Here is a 23,761-nt window from a genome sequence, read left to right as displayed (position 1 = left end):
CGATTGGCTTCTATCTGTGGTGGGCCCATAACGAGCTGCCGTGTTAGACTGTTTGTGATCCCAGAAACAACAAGGAACAGACTTTGTGGAGCCACTGATGGGCTCTACCTGTGACAGGTGATTGCTGACTTGTGGGAGTGGAGCATGGAGGGAGGTGTGGCTTTCTCTCCTTGTTCTACCCAGTAATGGGGCTGGACTAATCAATGACTGCCATATTGAGCCACAGCTGACATGCCCTAACCAGGTAAAAGACAGTTGATTTAAATTGAGGGGGTACCTGGAAACAGTAAAAAGTCATGTAGAGGAACAAGAAGGAAGCATACTGACAGCAGGAGAGCAGCACTTGAAAGCAGAAAGAAGCATCATTGGCAGACTGGGCTCCCTTTGATCACAGACTGGTATTGGATCCTTGGGTGGTGGAGTGAGGGAATGTATGTATGTGTCACTCCCTTGCACTTTGGTAAAACTAAGTAAAAAGTTTACACATTAACCTTGGGGATCAGAGGTGTGGTTTGACTTCTAATAATAATAATAATGTTGGTATTTGTTAAGCGCTTACTATGTGCCGAGCACTGTTCTAAGCGCTGGGGTAGACATAGGGGAATCAGGTTGTCCCTCGTGGGGCTCACAGTCTTAATCCCCATTTTACAGATGAGGGAACTGAGGCACAGAGAAGTTAAGTGACTTGCCCACAGTCACACAGCCGACAAGTGGCAGAGCTGGGATTCGAACTCATGAGCCCTGACTCCAAAGCCCATGCTCTTTCCACTGAGCAACGCTGCTTCTACTACGTGTCACTGAGGTTCCCCTGGTCCAGGATGGTCCTGGTTGGTGTGAACTGGGGGGCTTGTGACACTCTCAACCCTAGTGTTCAATACAGTGACTACCAAAAAGTAAGCAAATGGTATTAAAAAGTTGTCACTCAAATACTATTTCTACTCAATGAACATTATTAACTGTAAGATTTCAATTGTTAGATTGCATATTTTCCCTATTATATTCTTGAAAAGGTTCAGGCAGACCTTGTCATCAAATATCCCACCTGATGTCATTTCGTGATTTTTGTGTCCCTGGCGTAACACTATAACAGAGGGTGAAGCAGTTTACATACCCTAATACAGAATTTTGGGTGCAAATTCATAGATTCCAGTACCTTTGGCCAGGGTGCCCCCAGAATTCCCTTGCTTCAGAGCCATTGGGGCCCCTTGAGTCCCCGTGAACATGGGTGACACTTCTGAGCCGTGGCACTCGGTGGCAGGAGCCAAAAATAAAAGCAGCAGGCATAAAGGTGGGCGGTGCAGTATCTCTACTGGACAGGGGCAGACCAGCTGAGTGGCTACTGAAGTGCTGAACTTGTTGTCATAAGAGAATGTTCTACAGAGAATCATAGGGGACTGGATGGGGGACAGTCTAACCAGCGTGTCCTGCCCAACTTCCAACTCTAAGACCCCCAGGTAAGCTCCAAGGCTCATCTCTGGAGGGAATCTGCAGGTGTCAAGCACACTCCGGCCCAGGGAAGTTCCCATGGCAACTGCAGCAGAGGAATTGCAATCTGACTTGGGATCTGGGTAGGGAAGTGGGTCAGAGAAGAACTCCTAGAAAGCTGCTGCAGGCTGGGCCCTGAGCCAGCGCCCCCCGCCCCCACTGACTCTCCAATCACTGTAGACAGCACCAACATTCACCATCTCACCAGCCTGTAACCTTGGTGTTGTCCTCAACTCCTCTCTTTCATTCAACCCACATATTCAATTTGTCACCAAATCCTGTTTATTCAACCTTCATCATATCACTAAAATCTCTCTTCTCCTCTCCATCTAACCTATTACCACGTTAACCCAGCCTGCTTGTTGACCTCTCTGACTTCTATCTCTCCCCACTACAGTCCATACATGACTCTTCTGCCCAGATCATTTTTCTACAAAACTGTTCGGTCTATGTTTCCCCATTCCTCAAGAAACTCCAGTGGTTGCCCATCCATGTCCCCATCACACTCCTTACCATTGGCTTTAAAACACTCAACCACCTTTCTCCGTCCTACGTTACCTCCCTAATTTCCTACTACAACTCAGCCCGTACACTCTGCTTCTCTAATGTCAACCCACTCACCATACCTCTCGCCCACATCCTGCTTCTGGCCTGGAACATCCTCTCTCTTATATCCAACAGACAATTACTCTCCCCACTTTCAAAGCCTTACTGAAAGTGCATCTCCTCTATGAGGCCTTCCCTGACTAAGCCCTCACTTCCTCTTCTCCCATTCTGCAACAAACTTGTATTTGGATTTGCACCCTTTATTCACCCTCCCTTAGCCCCACAGCCCCTATGTACGTATTTGAAATTCATTTATATTAATGTCTCCCACTCCAGACTCTAAGCTCGCTGATCATGGTGGACAGGCTAAAACCTCTGCATAGAAAGATTCTTTTGTGGTGACTCTTACTCTGACACATTCTATAGGTGTCCAGGTTATGGCAAATAGGATTGGCCAGTGGAGTGATAATGTCATGACCCCTTGGAATAGGTCAGACAGTGTGACTGGGGAAGTTTCAGTGAGACTGTACTTTGAGGCCCACCAGAGGGTGTTTCCAAGGGCTATGGGGTGCCCTTAAGTTAGGACAGGGCCTTTATCAGCCCTCTTGTAAGGTAAGATCCCTGACTTCCCTCTCCCCTAATCACCCCACCACCTACCCATCAAAACCTCAGGACTGGGTCGCTGAGAAGCAGTGTTGCCTAATGAAAGAGCATGGGCCTGGGAACTTGGGTTCTAATCCCTGCTCTGCTAATCGCTTGCTCTGTGACCTTGGGGAAATAACTTAACTTCTCTGATTGTGAGCTCTGTTTGGCACGGGAACCGTGTCCAACCTGATTATCTTGTATCTAACTCAGCACTTTGAACAATTCTTGGCACATAGTAAGTTCTTAACAAAACCTCTATTATTATTTTTAATAACTTTTATTAGTAGTAGCAATAGCAGTATTTAAATGCTTGCTACATGCCAAATACTGTAATATATTATACTCGCTCAAGCTCTTAGTACAGTGCTTTGCACACAGTAAGCACTCAATAAATATGATTAATGAATGAATAAATACTAAGCACTAGGGTAGGTATAGTTTAAGCAGGTCTTTTCTGTGTGTTCTGCACTCACTCACTGAGGGAGAAGAGACTTGTGCTGGTAGGAAATAGCAGTAAGATCAGGAGTGGCTCAGAATGGGCCTCCCAAATGTTTCATTTTTTTAATGTTAAGTGCTTACTCTATGCCAGCACTGTTCTATGAGCTGGGGTAGGGACAAGTTAATCAGGTCAAAAACAATCCCTGTCCAATATGGGGCTCAGTTTAAATTCAGGTATTGAATCTCCTTTTTACAGTCAAGAAAACTGAGGCACAGGGAAATGAAGTGACTTGCTTAAAGTCCCACAGAAAGTAAGTCTCAGAGCTGGAATTAGAACTCAGGTCCTCAGACTCCCAAGCCTATGCTCTTTCCACTAGGCCATGCTGCTTAGGGTGGCTGAACCAGAGGCAACCATCACCCCGCTCTCTACTCTCAGGGACATGACTTCTGGGCTGGGTGAACATTGGATCAACCCAGAATGTCACTTGCTTAGGGTCTGATTTTTATTTCTTTATTGTGAAAATTCCTCTTCTAGCACTCAGTACCCCATCCCCTCCCCGACCCCAATCCAGGTACTGGACTCTTCCTGTTCCAGTATGTTTGATTGCCTGGGTTCTGATCAATGTGAGAACCTGCTTGTTGGCTCATCTGTTTTCTTTTACTGAGGAAGTTAAAAAAATAAAAGGTCTATATGATTTAGTAGTTTTTATTAAATCCGTGTAGAATACCAAGACAAATTCCATCGCCGTGTCTTCGTGAGCAAGGAGGGGGGGGTAAAATGTTCAGATTAGCATCACAGCAGAGGCTGGGATGAAGCTTAGCCACCGCGGGCTCATCTCGGGGACCCAGAAGGAAAGGAACAGGCCAATAACTCACGGGGCCTGGCCACTCCAGGGTGCCGCATCTAATGCACCAGCCCTGTGGAAAGGCATGGCTCATGTCTCTCTTGTCTAAGCTGTTTCAGCTCTTTCTCAGATGCCCTTGCTAAGGCAATATCCTTGCCTGCTGGAGTCTGGGGCCAGATCTCCTTGACCTCCTTTCCCAAGGAAATGGGGGCAAGGGATTCAGGGGATTGTGGTCCCAAGGTGAGCTCCCACGGGAAGCAGCGTTGTCTAGTGGAAAGGACACAGGCCTGAGAGTAAGTGGATCTGGGTTCTAATTCCAACTCTACCACTTGATGTGTGACCTTGGGCAAGTCACTTCACTTCTTTGTGCTTCAGTTCCTTCATCTATCAAATGGGGATCAAGACTATGAACCCCATGAGGGGCATGGATTGTGTCCAACACAATTAGCTTGTATCTACCCCAGCTGTCAGTACTGTGCCTGGCACATAGTGTTTAACAGATACCATAAAAAAGAGTTAGGATAGGAGCCAGATTACACATGAGGCTCCCTGAATGTCTTTCTGGTGCTCACTCTCAGATCAATTTCGGAGAGTTCACCTCTGTGCAGGCTTGGTTTAATCCCTGCCAGACCCCAACAGTAGAAGCTTGGTGCCCCCTCCTGTTCACCCCTCCCTGGAATGTGTTTATGCCCTCCCAATGTCCATAGCTGTGGTTAGCCTAGGTGGGTAGATAGAAGTTATGATAGTGGGGGGGGGGGCGCTGTGTGTGTGTGTGTGTGTGTGTGTCTGTGCGTGCATGCTATAAGAATTGTGGGGTGAGTGGGGAAAATCCAGCTGAAAATTCAGGTGAGAAGAAGCAGTGTGGTCTAGTGGAAAGATCCTGGCCTGAGAGTCAGAGGACCTGAGTTTTGATCCAGATTTTGGCATTTATAGGCTGTGTGACCTTGGCAAATCATTTCACTTCTCTCTGCCTCCGTTACCTCATCTGTAAAATGGGGTTTAAGACTGTGAGCCCCTTGTAGGACATATACTGAATCCAATTTGAATACCATGTATCTACCCCAATATTTAGAATAGTGCCTGGCACAGAGTAAGCACTTAACAAACACCTTTAAAAAAGAATCAAGATTCAGCATACGAGTTAAGGGCATCAGGTCTTGGGGAGCTTCCCCTTTTGCTTCATTCCTAAATGCTCCACTTGGGCATCTTTTTCCAGTGCCTGATACCTACCACTTCCAGGAAATTCTTCGAGTCTAACTCCGGCCCTTCTTGCTGCAGCAGAAATGTATTTTCTCTTGACCCAACCTCAAAAAGAAACAGTCCCATGAGGGGCTCACCTAACTCTATGGCATGATTTTTCACCTTGCAGACCGTCAGAACTCATTCTGTACCAATGGGAGGGTTGGGCAAGTGATTCTGGGGACCCGAAGTGAGATGTTTGTTCATTTATTCAATAGTATTTGAGTGCTTACTATGTGCAGAACACTGTACTAAGTGCTTGGAGTGTACAAACTGGTAACAGATAGACAGTCCCTGCCCTTTGAAGGGCCTGAGTATAGGACTTTCACCCAAGCCATTTTTTGGGTTAGACGGATAGAGCGCCCAGCCCAGGAGGTTCGGCCTCTGATGGTGCGGTTACATCAGGGTGCTTGGAGGAGCACTGGGAAGGCCGTCCCTTGACCAGGCCCCCTAATGTTTACGGAAAGACTATAGAGCACCACCCACCCGCCTCCCCAGCCCATTATGGACTGCTCAGCCAGGGATTTCTCCAAACCCTCTTGAACCCACTGATATTTTCAACCTGATATTTATAGCTCAATCTAACCCTGGCCATAAATTCTTTGAGCTCCGGGACTATAGGTGCTATATAAATCTGAAGGACAATCATCATCATTATTATTCTGGTTGCTATTAATAACCCAGCATGAATCATTTATCACACACAATTTAGTTACCGTTGACCAAACCCTGTGCTGAGCTCCCGTGGGGGAATGGGGCGGGGTGGGGGGAACTGACCTCATGGCCTGGGCTGCCTCGGTCCTGTTGGGCCTGTGAGGGTGGTGGCTCAGGGTTGGCGTCTGAATTCCTCAGCTTCGAGGTTCCTTCCTCTTTTATGATCATTAATAAAGAGGACAGTTATGTGCTTTCTGTGGGCTAATATTGATTGAGTTCATTCATTGTCATATTTATTGAGCCCTTACTGTGTGTGGAGCTTAAGATTGCTTGGGACAGTACCAATATAACAATAAACAGAGGAATCCCCTGCCCACAACAAGCTTACAGTCTAAAGGGGGAGACAGACATTAATATAAATAAATGAATTACAGATAAGTACATAAGTGCTGTGGGACTGGGAGGGGAGATGAATAAAGGGAGCAAATGGGGGCAACACAGAAGGGAGTGGGAGAAGAGGAAAGTAGGGCTTAGGTAAGTCCAGTTGGAGGAGATGTGCCTTCAACAAGGCTTTGAAGTGGGGGAGAGTAATTGAGTACCTGTTGTATGCAGAGCACAGTACTAGGCACTTGAGAGAGTACAATAGAAGACATTCAATTCAACCCTATTTATTGAGTGCTTATTGTGTGCAGAGCACTGTACCAAGCACTTGAGAGGTACAATTCAGCGACAAAAAGAGACATTGCCTGCCTACAATGGGCTCACAATCTACAGGACATGATTCCTGTGCTGGTGGAGCATGAAAGGTCTCCTAGGGCATTGGCCATCTTTGCTCTCTGTCTTGTTTCTCTTGTGGTTGCCAGGGGCTGCCTTTATTGCAGCCCTTGTAATTTTTTTATGGTATTTGTTAAGGACTTATTATGCACCAGGCACTGTGCTAAGCACTAGGGTACCTACATCAGGTTGGACCTAGTCCATGTCCCATGTGGGGCTCACAGTCTTAATCCTTATTTTACATGCGAGGTAACTGAGACACAGAGAAGTGAAGGGAATTGCCCAAGGTCACACAGCAGACAAGTGGTAGAATCGGGATTAAAACCCAGGTCCTTTGACATCCAGGCCCATGCTTCTAATAATAATAATAATAATAATGGTATTTAAGTGCTTACTATGTCCCTATCACTGTTCTAAGTGCTAGTGTAGATACGAGGTCATCAGGTTGTCTCACGTGGGACTCAGTCTTCATCCCTATTTTACAGATGAGTTAACTGAGTCACAGAGAAGTTGTGACTTGCCCAAAGTCACACAGTTGATAAGCGGCTGAGGCAGGATTAGAACCCATGGCCTTTGACTCCGAAGATCGGGCTCTTTCCACTAAGCCTCGCTGCTGCTGCTTATGATACAATGATAGTATAAGGACAGTAATAATGGTAAAATTTATTAAATGACTGTGGTATTTATCAAGTACTTTCTAGGTACCAAACATGGTACTAAGTGCTGGGATAGATGTAAGATCATCAGGTCAGACAGTCTCTGTCCCATATGAGACTCAGAGTCCAAGCAGGAAGGAGAGCAAGTATTGAATCCCCATTTTTCAGATGAGGTAGCTGAGACCAGAGAGGTTAAGTGAGTTGCTCAAGGTTCCACAGCAGACCAGGGGTGGGTTTGGGATTAGAACCTGGATCTCCTGATTCCCAGTTCTGGGTCCTTTCCGTTAGACAATGCTGCCTCCCTGTTTTGTCTCTCCCTGTTTTTGTTTTGGTCTGCCTTTGACCATTCTCCCTGGCAGTAAGAGAGTTGAGAGAGAGAGAGAGAGAAAGCACTCATAAACAAACAGATCTGTACCTGAGCTCAATCCTTGGAACTGTGCCAGGAGAAGTTTCCTCACTCAGAAGGGAATGGGTACTTCTGACCTAAGTGGCTGCCCTCTTGCTAGAAAGAGCTGGGCTCTTTCCAGATACAGTTTGCAGACAGAAGCTTGGCATGGGCAACGTTGACCTTGGGGCCATTCTTGACTGAGCCCTGGTTTGTCCCCAGGACCAGAGGTGGATTGGGTCTGGACAGAGTGTTCTCTTTGTTCTGGGCCCAGCTTCCTCCTGGCACTGTGGGCTCCCAGCTAGGCCTGGGTTTGGTTGGCTTTATCTCTGAGGAGGCAATGGAGGCTGGCCTACTCCAGGGTTCCAATCCCATCTCTGTATTTTCCTTGGTGGTGTCTTAGTCAGTTTTCCCATCTGTATAATGGGCACAGAATAGGGTGGTCAGCCACCCTGTTTTAGCTTGGACAGTTCTGTTTTTAGGGAGTCTAAGCCCATCCCCTACAGGATGTCTTTATGCCTGGTATTTTTCAGCCCTTAACTTCTTCCAGCAGGGCTCCTGCCTCCGAGTTCCACATCTCAGATGTGGTTCCCTTGACCTTGGGGACCTGGGAGGGAAGCACAAAGTCTCTGGAATGAGTTGGGAGTCCCCCTGGAGGGATCAATCTATTGAAGGTATTTACTGGGCACCTACTGTGTGCAGAGCACTGTACTAAGTGCTTGGGAGAGTATGATACAACAGAGTGTATCAGTCCAGAGGAACTGTAGGTTCCTAGAGGAATGTTCTAGGTCGTGACCTCACTGTTGTTCCACAAATGGCTTTGTGAGAATAATAATAATTATGGTATTTTAAGTGCTTACTATGTGCCAGGCACTGTACTAAGCTCTGGGGTGGATACAAGCAAATCAGGTTGAACACAATCCCCTATCCCACATCAGGCTCCCAGTCTCAATTCCCATTTTACAGATGAGGGAACTGAGGCCCAGAGAAGTGAAGTGACTTGTCCAAGGTCACACAGCAGACAACTGGCAGAGCCAGAATTAGAACTCATTACCTTCTGACTCCCAGGACCGTGCTCTATCCTGTGCCATTTTGCTGCCCATGAGATGCCATTCCATGATGCTGTGTGTCCAGCATAACACATGTGATGATACATGCAACTCAGTGCCAGTGCCTGATCCCATCCCTGGGCTGGGCTGGAGTGATTGACCAGAGTCTTTGGATGGCAGGAGTTGGGTCAGAGCCATCTAGGGTCCTGGAACTAGCCAGTCAGTTCCTTGAGGGCAAGGATCATGTCCACCAACTCTTGTATGATCCTTTCCCAATCGCTCAACACCGAGCTCTACACACCAGTAAGTGCCCAATACATGCCATTGATTGGAGCTGGGCTGTCCAGCGGTCAGGGGTTAGGTAAGGGTGGCAGAGAAGTCATTTCCCCTTCCAGCTATCCCAGCCGTGAGAGGTCGAGGCCATGGCTGTGCTCCCAGCCTCCAGGGTGGGCAGATTAACAGTGCACGTGGCGTTTGCCTGGATAAAAGGCCGGCTAAATGCTCAGCATTATGCTCCTGCCTGTTTCTGCTCAATGACAAGCACTCTCCAGGTGAGAGAAGCTTGTCCAGGCTCAGCGGGGGAAGATTTAAGACCTCCAAAGGTGAGAGGGGAGGCTGCCCCCACCGACCCCCTACCAGCTGCTTCTCCATCTGCTCACAGCGGCCAGGAGGGCGAGGAGGGTGGTGGTGGCGGCAAGCTGTTGTTCCAGAATGCGCTCGGTCAAGGAGGCGTTCCCGGCTGGCAGAAGGACCTACCACCCAGATCACCAGCTCCCTATGCCTTTACCTCAGATGGACTGGAAGTGGTGTGAGGGGAGGGATTCTGGCTGGTTCTCGTTCTCAAATACCTCCAGTGCCTGACCCAGGGCTTGGCAGGTACATGGCTAAATTCTGAAGGAGTGTTTGTCTACCTGAGGTATGGGGCCCGGCCTCTGGAACATCCACGTTATGTCTCCTAGCCCTAGAAGGATGAGCTAGGAAGCCTGATTTTTTCTTTTTTAAATGGTATTTGCCCAGTGGGTAGATTGTGGGTCTGGGAGTCAGAAGGTCATGGGTTCTAATCCTGCCTCTGCTACGTGTCTGCTGTGTGACCTTGGGCAAGTCATTTCACTTCTTTGGGCCTCAGTTCCCTCATCTGTAATAAGGGAATTAAGTCTGTGAGCTCTATGTGGGACAGGGACTGTGTCCAACCCAATTATCTCGTATCTACCCTAGTGCTAAGAACAGTGTCTGGCACGTAGTAAGCACCTGCCATTATTTTTATTAATAAAGCACTTACTAAGTGCTGGGGTAGACACAAACTAACCGGGTTGATAGGAAGAGCACAGGCCCGGGACCCAGGAGGCCTGGGTTCGAATCCCAGCTCCACCATTTGCCTTCTGGGTGATCTTGGACAAGTCACTTTACTTCTCTGTGCCTTCATTACCTCATCTGAATAAAGGGGATTAAATCCCTGTTCTCCCTTATACTTAGACTGAGAGTCCCAGGTGGAAAAGGGACTGTGTCCGATGTGACTTTCTTGTCATCTACCCCAGCATCTAGTAAGTGCTCAGTTGTACTGTATTCTCCAAAGTGCTTAGTACAGTGATGTGCATGCTTAGTATGGTGTTGTGCATAAGTTAGTGCTCAGTAAATACCATTGGTTAGTTGAGTGAACAACCATCACAGTTATTTTTAAAATAAATTATTTATTATTACAAGACTCAGTCCCTGCCCTCATGGGTTTACAGTGCAATAGGACCTCCTACCCCCAGCTCACACTTCCCCTAATTCCACTTTCTGCTCTTGACCGTGGTTCACCTCTGATAGCACCTGTAGACTGGACACCCCCATTTTCAGCCAGCCCCATTTTTCTCTGCACCCCATCAAAGTGGGTGGATTCTCATGGAGGGTTTTTCCGACCATAGAAGGGAATGGCAGGTGGGGTGAGGGAGACCAGAGAGCTCCTTTCCTCCACTGAGAGTCTGCCTGTACAGCTCCTGGGAGATTGGGTTGGAAGATGGCGAGAGAGAGAACGAAAGGAAGACAATGGGATTCGATTGCTCATTGAAATGGTTCGTTTCTTCCCCAGTTCTGTGTCTGGCAGGAGGTATGTCTAAACAGTGGGCCTTAATGGTGCCTTGCTGACTGGTGCTACCTTGGTCCCACTGGGGACCACCACATTCCCCTTGGGCCTGGCCCAGGCTGACTGAAGTGGGGCCATTTCCTTGTGGAGGTGGTGCCTCTGGAGGAGGGGGGCCCTGGGCTAGTGAAGGCCTGACTGATAGGGTGGGGTTCTGGGGCCAGTCTTGTGATTCTTAATGGGGCCTAGCAATCTGGCAGGGCTTTCTTCCAGATCAGCTACATGTGGAGAGAGTGCAGAGGGGAAGGCATCATGGAGACTCAACATCTACTGTTGCTGACCACTGATTGACCCTGGATCCTGGCTTCCTTCCCTTCTTTTCCCCCATTGGAACTCTGAGTCCCCCATGTACCCTCTCTCCTCACCCCCGTACTGGGAGGAAAGAGGAGCAGAGTGAGAAGAGCCCGGGCTTGGACATCATACGACATAATTTCTAAACCTGGTTCCACCACGTGCCTGCTGTATGACCTTGAACAAGTCACTACACTTCTCAGATTCCTCATCTGTAAAATGGAAATTCAATACTTTTTCCCTCCTTTTTAGATTGAGCCATGTGTGGGAGAGGAACTGTCTGACCTGATTATCTTGTGTCTTCAGTGCTCAGAATGCTTGACATATAGTAAGCACTTAGATATTATTATTATTATTATAACAATAATAATGATAGCGTCATACTCCTGAAGGGCCTGGGGTCCTTTGATCAGCTCTTCATCACCTCCACCAAGGGCAAAGAACTAGATTGAAAGTGCAGCAGGAGGAATTGAGGTTAACAAAGCTGCATTTTCTGTCAGTGAAGGATGTCACTAGAATGGGTGGCCTATGGGAATGTCCTCTGAAGCTCTGTGAAACAGGAAAGATTGGCCTAAGGGAGGAGCCACATGGAAGCAGGGGAATGGATTGTTTGACCTCTCAAGGCCCACTTAGTGAGTCAGTGAGATGTCACAATCCTGCCCTTCTGTTGTCCAGAACTATTGCTAAGTTGACCAGTCCACATAGTGCTAATTTCCGGTCTTCTCCTACTGAGCAGAGAGGATGGAGCTGGTCACTGAGAGGGGAATAGAAACTTGGAGGGGGAACAGAAGCCCTAAAGAGATTGGGTGTGCAACCAACCAGAGTCCAGCCCCTCCAAACTCACCTTGCCCTCGCTTACTTAGATATTTCAGGTGGAAAAAAAAATTACTCTGATGGAACTGTCCAGGTATTTGAGAACTAAACATTGGCCTAAATGATCTGGATCATTTGTGGGTGCTAGGCAGTGATCTCGTTTCTGTCATGGCATATGGCGTTGAAGACTGACTGCAAGCATACCCTGCTGGCAGAGCTTAATGATGTGCCCAGAGGCTCAAACTTTGTGATGTCATAAATCCTGTTGAGATCATCAAGTCAGGTATGCTTGGGGTGGGAGGAATAGTGTCCCTGATGAAAACTCATCAATCAATCAATGGTACTTATTGAGATGCTTAGTGTGTGAAGAGCACTGCCCTAAACACTTGGAACAGCACAATGCAACAGAGTTGGTAGGCATGTTCTCTGCCCACAAGGAGCTTAGAAACTCATGCAAATTCATCAAAATAATGGGGAAGTTATGTTCATCCGAGCAGTTGACAAACTGCCAGAAAATTATGTAGATTTTCTTTCCTTGTCCATTCCTGAGGTTCCCCTCCCTTAGAAAAGCAGCATAGCCTAATAGAACATGCACATGGGAGTCAGGATCTGGGTTCTAATCCTCATTCTGCCACTTGTCTGCTGTGAGACCTTGGGCAAGTCACGCAGCTTTTCTGTGTCTCAGTTACTTGAGGCATAGAGAATGGATTAAGACTGTGTGAGCCTCATGTGGGACTATGACCAACCCAATTTTCTTTTAACCACTCCAGCCCTTAGTACACTGCCTGGCACATAGTAAGCACTTAACAGATACATCTATTAACCTGTCCTCCTGCTTGCCCCATCCCTGCCCCCAGTGACCTGGCCATCTACTTTATTAAGAAAATTGACACCATCAAGTTTGAGGTCCTGCCCCTCCTCATTCCCTCCCCTTTCTGGCCCCCTCTTCAATTCTCCCAATCTTCCAAGCAGTATCTCTAAAGGAATTCTCCTGATCCCTCTCAAAATCCACCCCCTCCACCTGCACACCTGACCCCACAAAAACCCTTCCTTGACCCCACAGCTCCATCCAGTTATCACTCCATCTCCCTCCTACCATTCCTCTCCAAACTCCTTGAGCGAGATGTCTACACCCGATGTTTCAAATTCCTCTCTTCCAATTATGTCCTTGACCCCCTCCAATCTGGCTTCCTTCCCCTTCACTCCCCAGAAATGACCCTCTCAGAGGCCACCAATGATCTCCTTCTTGCCAAATCCAATGACCTCTACTCCATCCTAACCTCCTCGACCTCTCAGCTGCCTTTGACACTGTGGACCACCTCCTCCTCCTGGAAGCATTTATCCAACAGTGGCTTCACTGACTCTGTCCTCTCCTGGTTCTCCTCTTATCTCTCTGGCCATTCATTCTCCTCCTTTGCAGGCTCCTCCTCTGCTTCTACCCCCTCACCGTGGGGGTTTCCTCAAGGTTCAATTCTAGGTCCCTTTCTATTCTCCATCTGCACCCACTCTCTTGGAGAACTCATTCCCTCCTATGGCTTCAACTACCACCTCTACATGGATGATACCTAAATCTACATCTCCAGTCCTGATCTCTCTCCTTCTCTCCAGTGTCTCATCTCCTCTTGCCTTCAAGTCATCTCTATTTGGATGTCCTCCCATCTCCTCAAACTTAGCATGTCAGAAACAGAGCTACTTATCTTCCCACCCAAACCCTGTTCTCTCAGTGACTTTTCCATCACTGTAGACAGCACCATCATCCTTACTGTCTTACAACCCTGTAACCGTGGTGTGATCCTGACTTCTGTCTCTCATTCAATCCACATATTCAATCCATCACTAAAGCCTGTCAGTCGTACCTTCGCAACATCAACAGAATCCACCCTTTCCTCTCCATCCAAACTGCAACCAATTTCATACACTCATCCTATCCTGTCTGTATTACTGCATCAGCCTCCTTGCTGATCTCCCTGCCTTCTCTTTCCCCACTCCAGTCCATAGTCGACTCTGCTGCCCAGATCATTCTTTTTCAAAAACGTTCAGAATATGCCAGCCCACTCCTCAGAAAACTCCAGTAGTTGCCCACTCACCTCTGCATCATACAAAAACTCCTCACCATTGGCTTTAAAACCCTTCTCCATCTTGCCCCCTCCTACCTCACTTCGTTTTTCTCCTTCTGCAACCCAGCCCGCATGCTCCGCTCCTCTAGTGCTAACCTTCTCATTGTGCCTTGATCTCACCTGTCTCATGGCCGACCCCTAGCCCACATCCTGCCTCTGGCATGGAATACCCTTCCTCCTCAAATATGTCAGACGATTACTCACTCCTGCTTCAAAGCCTTATTGAAGGCACATCTCCAAGAGGTCTTCCCAGACTAAGCTCCACTTTTCCTCATCTCCCAATTCCTTCTGTGTTATCCTAATTTGCTCCCTTTGTTCTTTCCCCCTCCCAGCACTTATGTACATATCTGTATTTGTATTGATGTCTATCTCTGCACCTCAAGTCGGTAAGCTTGTTGTGGGCAGGAAGTGTGACTTTTTAATGTTCTACTGTACTCTCCCAAGTGTTTAGTACAATGTTCTGCACACAGAAGTGCTCAATACATACGATTGAATGACTATTGGCAACTAGCTGCTGGTTGCAAACTCTAATCCAGTCTTCCCAGTTGATGGCCAATACAGCTAGGGAAAGGGCTCAGGTGTGCTCTGCCAGGGGTGGAGGTGGATCAAAGAGGGTGGTGAGATGGGGAGGTGGCCCCAAATCCCCTGGGAAGACACTAGAAGGAAAAAGAAACAGAATAAAGCTGACAGGACATATTGCAAGAGATATGAAAATGCTTCCTCATGCTGGGAAATTGGGAAACAGAATTTAGTTTCCATCCCTATTGCTTGGGAGTCCCATGGGGAAGAAAGGAGAGCAAAACAGGTGGCAGTCTCTGGAGACGGTGCTGGAGGATGTTTGCCTAAGGGTGTGTGTGTGGGTGTATGTAGGTTTGCACGCAAGCATATTTTTAGACAAGTATTCTTTTGGCCTGAGTATGCATGTTTGAGTGAGTGTTTGATTCTGTGTGTGCAGGGGAGACCAGGTGATTGTCTGTATTTCTGAGCAGGTGCCCTCATGAATTCTGCCCTCCTCCACCAAATCCTTCTGACTCCAGTTCTTCAATGCCTCCTAGAAGTCTGTCTCCTCTGGGAAGCCTTCCCAGATTCATACACAACATGGCAAGTCATGTTGACCCAGCAGTCACCTTGGCCTCTATGAGTTTTCTCCCAATTCTCAGCACTTCTTTTTTTATATATATTTTATGTTTTTCTAATGATATTTGTTAAACACTATGTGCCAGGCACTGTACTAAGATCTGGGGTAGATACAAGATAATCAGGTTGGATACAGCCCTGTCCTGCATGGGATTCACAGTCTAAATCCCTACTTCAAAGGTAACTGAGGCACAGAAAAGTTAAGTGACTTGCCCAGGTTCACACAACAAACAAGTGGTGGAACCAGGTTTAGAACCCAGGTCTTCTGGCTCCCAGGCCTGTGTTCTTTCCATTAGGCCATGCTGCTTCTCATTCTACTACTACTTCATTCAGTAGTATTTATTGAGCCCTTTCTGTATGCTGAATGCTTCTGCACAGCTGCACACTCATTCAGTGATTTCATCCTGACATACTTGAACTTTCACCTTTCTTTTCCCAGGGCTTCCTCCTTACTCTTCCTCCCTTATGAGCCTTTTGCCAGGCCCCTTTCCCCACCGTCCCTCATTCTTCGATTTATGAGCACCCTTGAGAGTGTTTTGTTTTTTTTTTTTTTTTCCCCATGCTTAGAGCAGTGCTTTGCATGGCCTAATGAAAAGAACACAGGCCTAGGGTGTGGACAACCTGAGTTCCATTTGCTCATTGTGCGCAGGGAATGTGTCTAATAGCTCTGTTGTACTCTTCCAAGTGCTTAGTACAGTGCTCTGCACACAGTAATATTAATATCAGTATCAATTATTATCAATACAGTAATTGATATTAACTGACCACCCGCCCCACCCCCCCCAGACCTTGGTGCCAGTGTGTGGATGAAAGTCCAGCCCTCCTGAGTTCCCCCTGCCCGATCTGTCCCAGGAGCCTACTGAAGTAACCCTACGAGGCAGCAGAGGCCAGAGAAGGCTGGTTTCGGACTTTTCCTGTGTTTCTTTTGTGGAAACAGTAGGTTCAGGCTGGCGCTGGCCCTGTGCCAGGCTATCTTTCAGTTAACCCTTCCCAGGGCTCAGGTCCAGGTGCTAGCTCTTGTGAGCATGAAGGACAGCTGCCCCCCAGGTGTGTCCAGCCAAGGAGGCAAAGGGGAGACTCCTCCCAGCCCCCAGAGCCTCTGGAAAAGCCCAGACCGGGGTCAAGGGGACTATTAATTCTTCAGCTCTGGCCTGACTGCCTCACATGTCACTCTCACACCAAAATGAAAGTCTGGGGTCTCCAGCAAGAAAGGAAACCACATTGATTCCTCTGACCCCTGAGGCTCCAGGAAATATCGGGAAGGGGAAGTGGAGGAGGCCAGAGAAAGGAGCCCCCTTCCCCCAAATCCTTGATCAGGTTCATACTAAGTGAATTAATATTAGGCCTCCCCCTTCCCATTTATACATGCTCATCCACACTCAGGAACACCCAGACACTCCTGGTTACAGGCAAATAAACAAGTGTGCATGCACACACACACGCCTGCACGTGCACACACGCACATACACCTCTCCCTCAAATTTTAAAGGACCTTTTTTCTCCTCCTTTAAGGCAGGCAACATTGACTAGTGCCAGCCTAGGGAAGAGCAATGGAAAATAGAAGTGAAAAGTTTCCATGGGAGTGGGGAAAAGGGTTGTGGCAGGTCAGACCCTCCGGCATCTTGGGAGCAGGTGACACAGAGATCTCCTCTCCCTGATGGAAATGGAGACAACAACTCTGACAGCCATCGCTTTGCCTGAAGGAAGTATTAGCTTCCTGAGGGGCTGTGGGGAAAGGGGCTGATGGGGGGGGGGGGGGGGGGGGCGCAAGGGAGGTCAGGGCCAGGGAGTGGTGAGAGCGAAGTCGGGGAGGATCTAGGAGTTCCCCCAGCCCCCAGCTTCAGCTTTCAGGCCGGCCCTGGCTCTGTGGCCTTTCAGTGGGCAGAAATGCTTCACACAGATGGGCTTTGAGCTGTAAGGGAGTCTGTACTATTCATCTTTTAAAATGGTATTTTAAGTGTTTACCATGCATCAGGCACTATACCAGGCTCTGGTATAGGTACAAACTAATCAGGCTGGACGCAGTCCATGTTCCATATAAGGCTCACAGTCCTATTCTCATTTTACAGGTGAGGTAACAGGCCCAGAGAAGTTAAGCGACTTGTCCAAGGTCAAACGGCAGCCAAGTGGCAGAATTGGGATTAAAACCCAGGTACCCTGACTCTCATGCCTATGCTCTTTCCACTAGGCTATGCTGTTTCTCACTGGGCCACACAGTTTCTCATTGATATTAGTTTTGTATCTCCCCTAGCACTTAGTATTTTGCTGGGCACATAGTAAGCTTTTAACCAATACCATTATTAGCAAATACCATTATTAATAAAAGACAGATTATGATTACAATTTATTATTTACAAAATAAAGTTACAATTTATTTGGCCACAAATCTACTTATTCCCCTGAATGCTGCAGTAGTAGCTGGAGGAATAGCACATTTAGTGCAGTGCTCTGCACAGGAGTAAGGGCACTCAGTACAGTACTCTGCACACAATAAGTATTGATTAAATCCTATTGATTGATAGACGCATAATAGTATTAATAATATCATCATCAATGGTATTTATTGAGGGCTTCCTGTGAGCAGAGGACTATACTGAATGCAGGTAATAGTGGGAGCAGTAGTAACAATAATAATAATAGTAGTAGCGTTTGGTTCCTGCCGCATTTCAGGTTGACACTAGATGGAGCAGGGGACTGGAAAACCGAAAAGACAGATTCCTTTCTAGTGAAGAAAGAGGCTAATCTCTAATTTGCATTTCAGATAACTTCTCTATCTTGTGGTGCTTCACTGCTCCCTCAGCCTAAGGAGCCTTTATAGAGCCTTTTCAGGTCTCCATTTTGGGCTTCGTCTACCACCTGTTTCCTGTTCTTCATCAATAAGGGGGAGAGGTGGGGGATGGAGAGAGAGAGGAAGAGGAGGAAAAACCTCAAGACACAAGGGCCCCAGATCAAACTGTCAGGACGGGGGCCCAACCTGAGGTCCACAGGCGGGGAAAGGAAACCGTCCCCCAGGGAAGCGTGTTGATGTCCGTTCTGTAGGGGTGCACTCCGGGGTGGGATCGCTGGGCTGCCCGTTGGGGTGGGTGGCCAGGGTGGGCTTGGTCTCCGTGGCTGCAGAAAGGTACCTTCTTGATTGTGACATTTGCATAAAGCCTCAGGTTTGTTTTGTTCTGTGCGGATTTCAATTTGACCAGACATGGCATTTCCACTGTAAAAACCTTCTCAACAAATAGCCTTGTCCTCTGTGATCTCAGCCAGTGAGTCCTGCCTTCCCCTGCTCTCTCCCCACTGCCTTTCCTGACCTAGCTGCCCGTCTTCTCAGCTAGCACCTTGAGGGGGTGAGCCGAGGAACGGTAGTCCACCTGAATGTGGTAGCCTTCAGCTCTCTGGGCTCATGTGGGCTTGGGCTGCCTGTGGAGGCCCAGAAATAGCTGAAAGATCGATTGATTGATAGATAGAAAAATGGGATTATAAATTGCTGGAGGCCAATGACACCCCAGAGACGAAGGTCTGTGTCTTTTGTGCATTCTGGAAGTCCCTAAGCACGTGGAAGAATCATTTAGCCAGATAATAAGCAGATGGATCAGAGACAGATAAAGGCCAGCTTGGAAGTAAGTACCACGATTGGTTAGTTCATGGTGATTTTTCATTCCCTTCCCCCACGCCGTCTCCCAGAAGGACCCAGGTAGAGAAAGAGCTTGAACCAGCATTGTGAATTCCCAGACTGTATTAAAAGCTGAACGCAGGTGGGAAATGCAGCCCCTGCTTCTCAGCCTGGAGCCATGAGAGACTCATGTTCCCAAAGCCTTTCATTTTTCAACCTAAAGGTAATAATAATAATGATATTCATTAAGTGCTTACTAAGTGCCAACCACTGTACTAAGCATTGGGAAGATACAAGATAGGTCCCACATGGTGTTCACAGTCTAAGAAGGTGAGAGAACGGGTATTGAATTCTCATTTTGCAGATGAGGGAACTGAGGTACAGTGAAGTGACTTTCCCAGGGTTACATAGCAAAAAAGTGTCAGAGTCAGAATTAGAACCCAAGTCCTCTGACTCCCAGGCCTGTGCTCCTTTCATTGGGCCATAATGCTTCCCATCCTCTTCTGGGGTTATGCAGCCCCATCCTGGAAAGAGCCTGAGGCTGGAAGTCAGAAGGACCTGTGTTGGATTACTGGCTCCACCGCTTGTCTGTTGTGTGATGTTGAGCAAGTCTCTTACCTTTTCTGGGCCTCAGTTTCCTCTACTGTCAAATGAGGAAAAATGCTACATCGTCTTACTTGGACTGATTGTGCTTGGCACATAGTAAATGCTTAACAAGTACTCTAATATAAATTATTATTGTTTTATATTAACATTTTTAAAGATTCAGCAATTACCTAAGTCCTACAGATTTCCTTGAAGAAGTTTTCTGGGAATCCTCACATCCTTACTTAGGTTATGTTATCTTGGGAGCTGATGCCATGACTAAAGAGAGACCAGCTATCTTGAGTTAGGTCTCAAAAACAAAAATTCATAACTGTTGACAAGATTGGATAAGGATACAAATATTGACTTTTTATATTTTAAATAGTTTTCATTCATTATTTAAATAAAAAGGTGAGTGTCGTCAGGTTGGAGCAGCAGAGATTGAAAGGGAGTTGACAAAGGGGTGTCTGGAATTCTTTAGTGTGATCAGTAGCCATTTCAACTGGGTAAAGCATCTTGGGAGGCTTACCTCAGCACCTCCAGACTGGACAAGCCCTGACTGGCTGTTGGAAGTAGAGAGGCATTTGTGGTTGGAGGCCGGGAATCTGGCAAGCACCTGTGGGCTGCCAGATGCACACTATTAGCTTAGAAGGAAACCAGGGTCCCTCCTTGGGTGCCGCCAGCCCATCTCTTTGATGCAGCAGGTAATTCAGTCTCACCTATGAGAATGTTAGACCTCACCTGTAAAATGGAGAGTCGATACCTGTTCTCCCTCTTACTTAAGCTGTGAGCTCCACGTGGGACGGGGACTGTGTCTGATCTAATTTATCTTGTATCTACCACAGCTCGACTTACAGAGTTTGGTGCCTAAAAGGACTTAACATAATAATTATTATTCTTATTGATCTCAGGACAGCCAGGGAGCTTGGGGAGAGGCAAACTGCAGCTAGGATCATGGGATGCTCTCCTGCCTCTGGAGCCAGCTTATAGTGGCCAGTCCAGGGAAGAATGTTCAGTCATTCAATAGTATTTATTGAGCTCTTACTATGTGCAGAGCACTGCACTAAGCGCTTGGAATGAACAAGTCGGCAACAGATAGAGACAGTCCCTGCCGTTTGACGGGCTTACAGTCTAATTGGGGGAAACAGACAGACATTAACAATGGCATTAAATAGAGTCAAGGGGAAGAACATCTCGTAAAAAACAATGGCAACTAAATAGAATCAAGATGTCTCCTGGTGGACCTGAGCTAGCCCTCTGCTCTACTCCCCACCAAAACCCAGGGCCCGTAGAGGTGATGCAGAAGGCCCAGCTCCCCAGTCTCTCTCCCAATCAATCGATCAGTCAATGGGATTTATTGATCACTTACCATGTGCAGAGCACTGTTCTAAGTGCTTGGGAAAGTACCGTACATCACAGTTGGTAGACATGGTCTCTGCCCGCAAGGTGTTTATAGTCTTCAAGGGAAAACAAATGTTTAAAATATGTTGCAGATAGAGGGATAGTAGTGAATAAGGATATATACACAAGCACTGTGGGACTGGGTGAGTTTTCAAGCACTTAAGGGGGACACAGACAAATACATAGTCGATGCAAAGGGGTGAATATTGGAATGGCTACAGTGGCTTGGTGTCCAACCTCTTTCAAGTCTCAGTTCAAAACCCTGCCTCCTCCAGGAAACCTTCCCCCATTAACCATCTACATTCTCCAAACTGCCAGTTCATTCACTCAATCAATCAATGGTATTTATTGAATGATTGCTGTGTGCAGAGCACTGTACTAAACACTTGGGAGAGGACAATACAACAGAGCTGGCAGATGGGATCCCTATCTTCCCTCAAGGAACTTAACATTCTTGTGGATTGCAAGTCACAATCTGTTCTGTACTCTCCCAGCTGCTTAGTACAGTGCTTGGCATACAATAAGTGCTCAATAAATATGAATGAATGAATCCATGATCAGTTCCATTCCCTCCACTCCATCTTGTAATTATTATGTCTGAACGAGTTAATATTACTGATTCGTTTGACCCTCTGCACTATTGATTTGTTCAACTGTTCAACTGTAAACTCATTTAGGGCAGGAACTGTGTCTCTTCTCCAGGCTTCCTGGGAGTCCTCAGGAGGGAATGTTGTGCAGGCTGGGAAGGGTGGAGATACCGGATGACAGAAAGGTCTTGCAGCGAGGAAGGTCTTCTTGGAAGAGGAATGGCCGGTCCAGGGGAAACCTGGCCCGTTGGAAGCCTCCCACCCCCATCAGCTTCTCCAGTTCCAGGGCTTCCCGGAACAGGCAGCCCAAGTCCAAGATTTCCCTTCCCAAGGCAGACAAGCTGTCACATTCCTGAACTGAGCCTGGCTAGAAGGAGATCAGTGCTATTCTGATGGAGAAGCCAGTGAAAGATGACTAATAAAATAACTAATAAAAATAATAATAATCCTCAAAGCCATAATCGTCACCCGGAGAGGCAGCTGCGCCCTTGAAGAGTTCTTTCCCAGCCAAATTTGGAAAAAATGGTCCTCATCCAATTAGTTTAATAAACGTCACCACGGAAACCCTGATGCTGCAGTCTCGTTCAGCAGCAGCGCGGCATGTTCTCTGCACACGGTAAGCACTCAATCAATCAGTCAATCGTATTTATTGAGCCTTTACTGTGTGCAGAGCACTGTACTAAACTCTCAGTAAATACCACTGATTGATCGATTCCGTTGGGCAGGGTGCTGCACTGGCTTTTATAGTGCCCTTGCCACCCAATCCTGCTTTTCTGGGTGAGATTCCTGCAGGGTTCCGGGTCTGGGGCCTGAGGGGCCGGTGCTGGGCATGCAGGTTCCACCAACCTGGCTGGATCCCGCAAGGGACCACCTCTGTTGACCATGGGCAGTGCAGTTCCACTTGTGCCCAGGCCTGGGCTCTCCGTCCTTGTGGCTGTTGGACCAGACAGAGGCGGTGAGGTTGAGGGAAGAGATGGAACGGCGGCCAAGATCATCCGAAGTCACCGGGGAGAAGAAGCCTCGGATGGAGGCTCAAGGTCTGCTGTTCTCACAGGGCCCATTCAGATTGAGGCTCAAGGCTCAGGGTTTGCTGTTCTTGGCGGGGCCCCATTGGATAGAGCCTCAGGGACCACCATTCCCGAAGGGGCCCAGTCATCTGCCGATGAATCTGGATGCAGCCTCGCGTCTCTCCGATCAGTCGATCAGTGGTACTTATTGAGTTCTTTCTGGGTGCCGAGCACTGTACTGAGCACTTGGAAAAGTACCATACAACAGAGTTGGTAGACAGGATTCCTGAATTTTGGGGGTGGCAGTTGGGGAGCTGGTCACGGCTGTCCACAGTGGTGTTTGTTTCTTCACTTGTTGGGGCTGGGCAGATGGCTGCAGGAGGTTGCATTCCTCCCTGAGCTTCCAAGGAGCACACGGAAGCCAGGGTCAAGGTGAAAAACTCATTCTTACCAGAATGCCCAGGGTGCCACACATGTGACCCAGACACGCTATAATGAGGTCATGGGCTGGACTGGAGCCCCTCTTCCAACCCCATGCCCCCAACCCCCTCTGCAGATTTTGCCTGATAACAGGAGACAGAAACCCCCAGAAAGTGGCTAGGGTTTTTACTATGTTCAAGGCATTATATTAAGGCTGGGGTAGATACAAGGTAATCAGGTTGGATACAGTCTATGTCCCAGTTGGGGCTCACAGCTTTCTTCCCCATTTTACAGATGAGGTAACTGAGGCACAGAGAAATGAAGTGACTTACTGTTATCCTCTCTCCCTCACCCTCATACCTTCATACTCCCTGCAGCCTGGCAGCAGCTTGAAGTGCAATTCAAGAATGCGAGGGCTGGGATGGGCCCTCCCACTTGGTCCTAGTGTTTTTCTCCTCCTCTTCGTCTTCCTCCATCTCCTCGTCCTCCTCCTCCTCCTCCTCCTCCAGTCTTCCTCCTCTGCCCTCTTCTCTTCCCCAAGACCCCTTCCCCCCCACCTACCACCTCTGAAATGGCTCCGAGTACCCAAGTAGCGGCAGTGAGGAGCAAGCATGAGTGAGATGGCCACCATCACCTCCTTCATCGTGGGGAGAGAATGCGATGGAAGAGTCAGGTGCACTCTCTCCACTACATGCATTTGTTCTTGTATAACCCAATCTCTGCATCAGTATAGGGAGAGACGGTTACAAGCCCATGTGTGCCAGGCTTACCAGCCTCTGCCTCAGCTTTACCACACCAAGCTGTTTTTGGATTTACTTTGTGTTTTTGGAACTCGGCAATATTTATACAGTTCTTAATACAGTCAGTGGTATTTATTGAATGCTTATTCTGGGCAGAGCACTGTCCTAAGCAGCATGGCTTAGTGGAAAGAGTACAGGCCTGGGAGTCAGAGGACCTGGGT

At 47.8% G+C, this 23,761-nt stretch overlaps 1 long non-coding RNA gene across 1 annotated transcript in view; it reads left to right on the top strand.

Annotated features, from left to right (window-relative positions):
- The window catches only part of LOC114812238, a 29,209-nt gene extending 7,265 nt beyond the window's left edge, over positions 1-21,944 (top strand). Inside the window, exon 2 of the long non-coding RNA XR_003759890.1 lies at positions 21,489-21,944. This is a non-coding gene — a long non-coding RNA (uncharacterized LOC114812238). The remainder of the gene's footprint in view (positions 1-21,488) is intronic.
- The last annotated feature ends 1,817 nt before the right edge of the window (positions 21,945-23,761 follow it).

This window comes from Ornithorhynchus anatinus, chromosome 5, assembly GCF_004115215.2.
Source record: "Ornithorhynchus anatinus isolate Pmale09 chromosome 5, mOrnAna1.pri.v4, whole genome shotgun sequence".
Classification (NCBI taxonomy): Eukaryota; Metazoa; Chordata; class Mammalia; order Monotremata; family Ornithorhynchidae; genus Ornithorhynchus; species Ornithorhynchus anatinus.
Note: the sequence above shows the minus strand (reverse complement) of the source record. Positions and strands in the feature narration are given on the sequence as shown.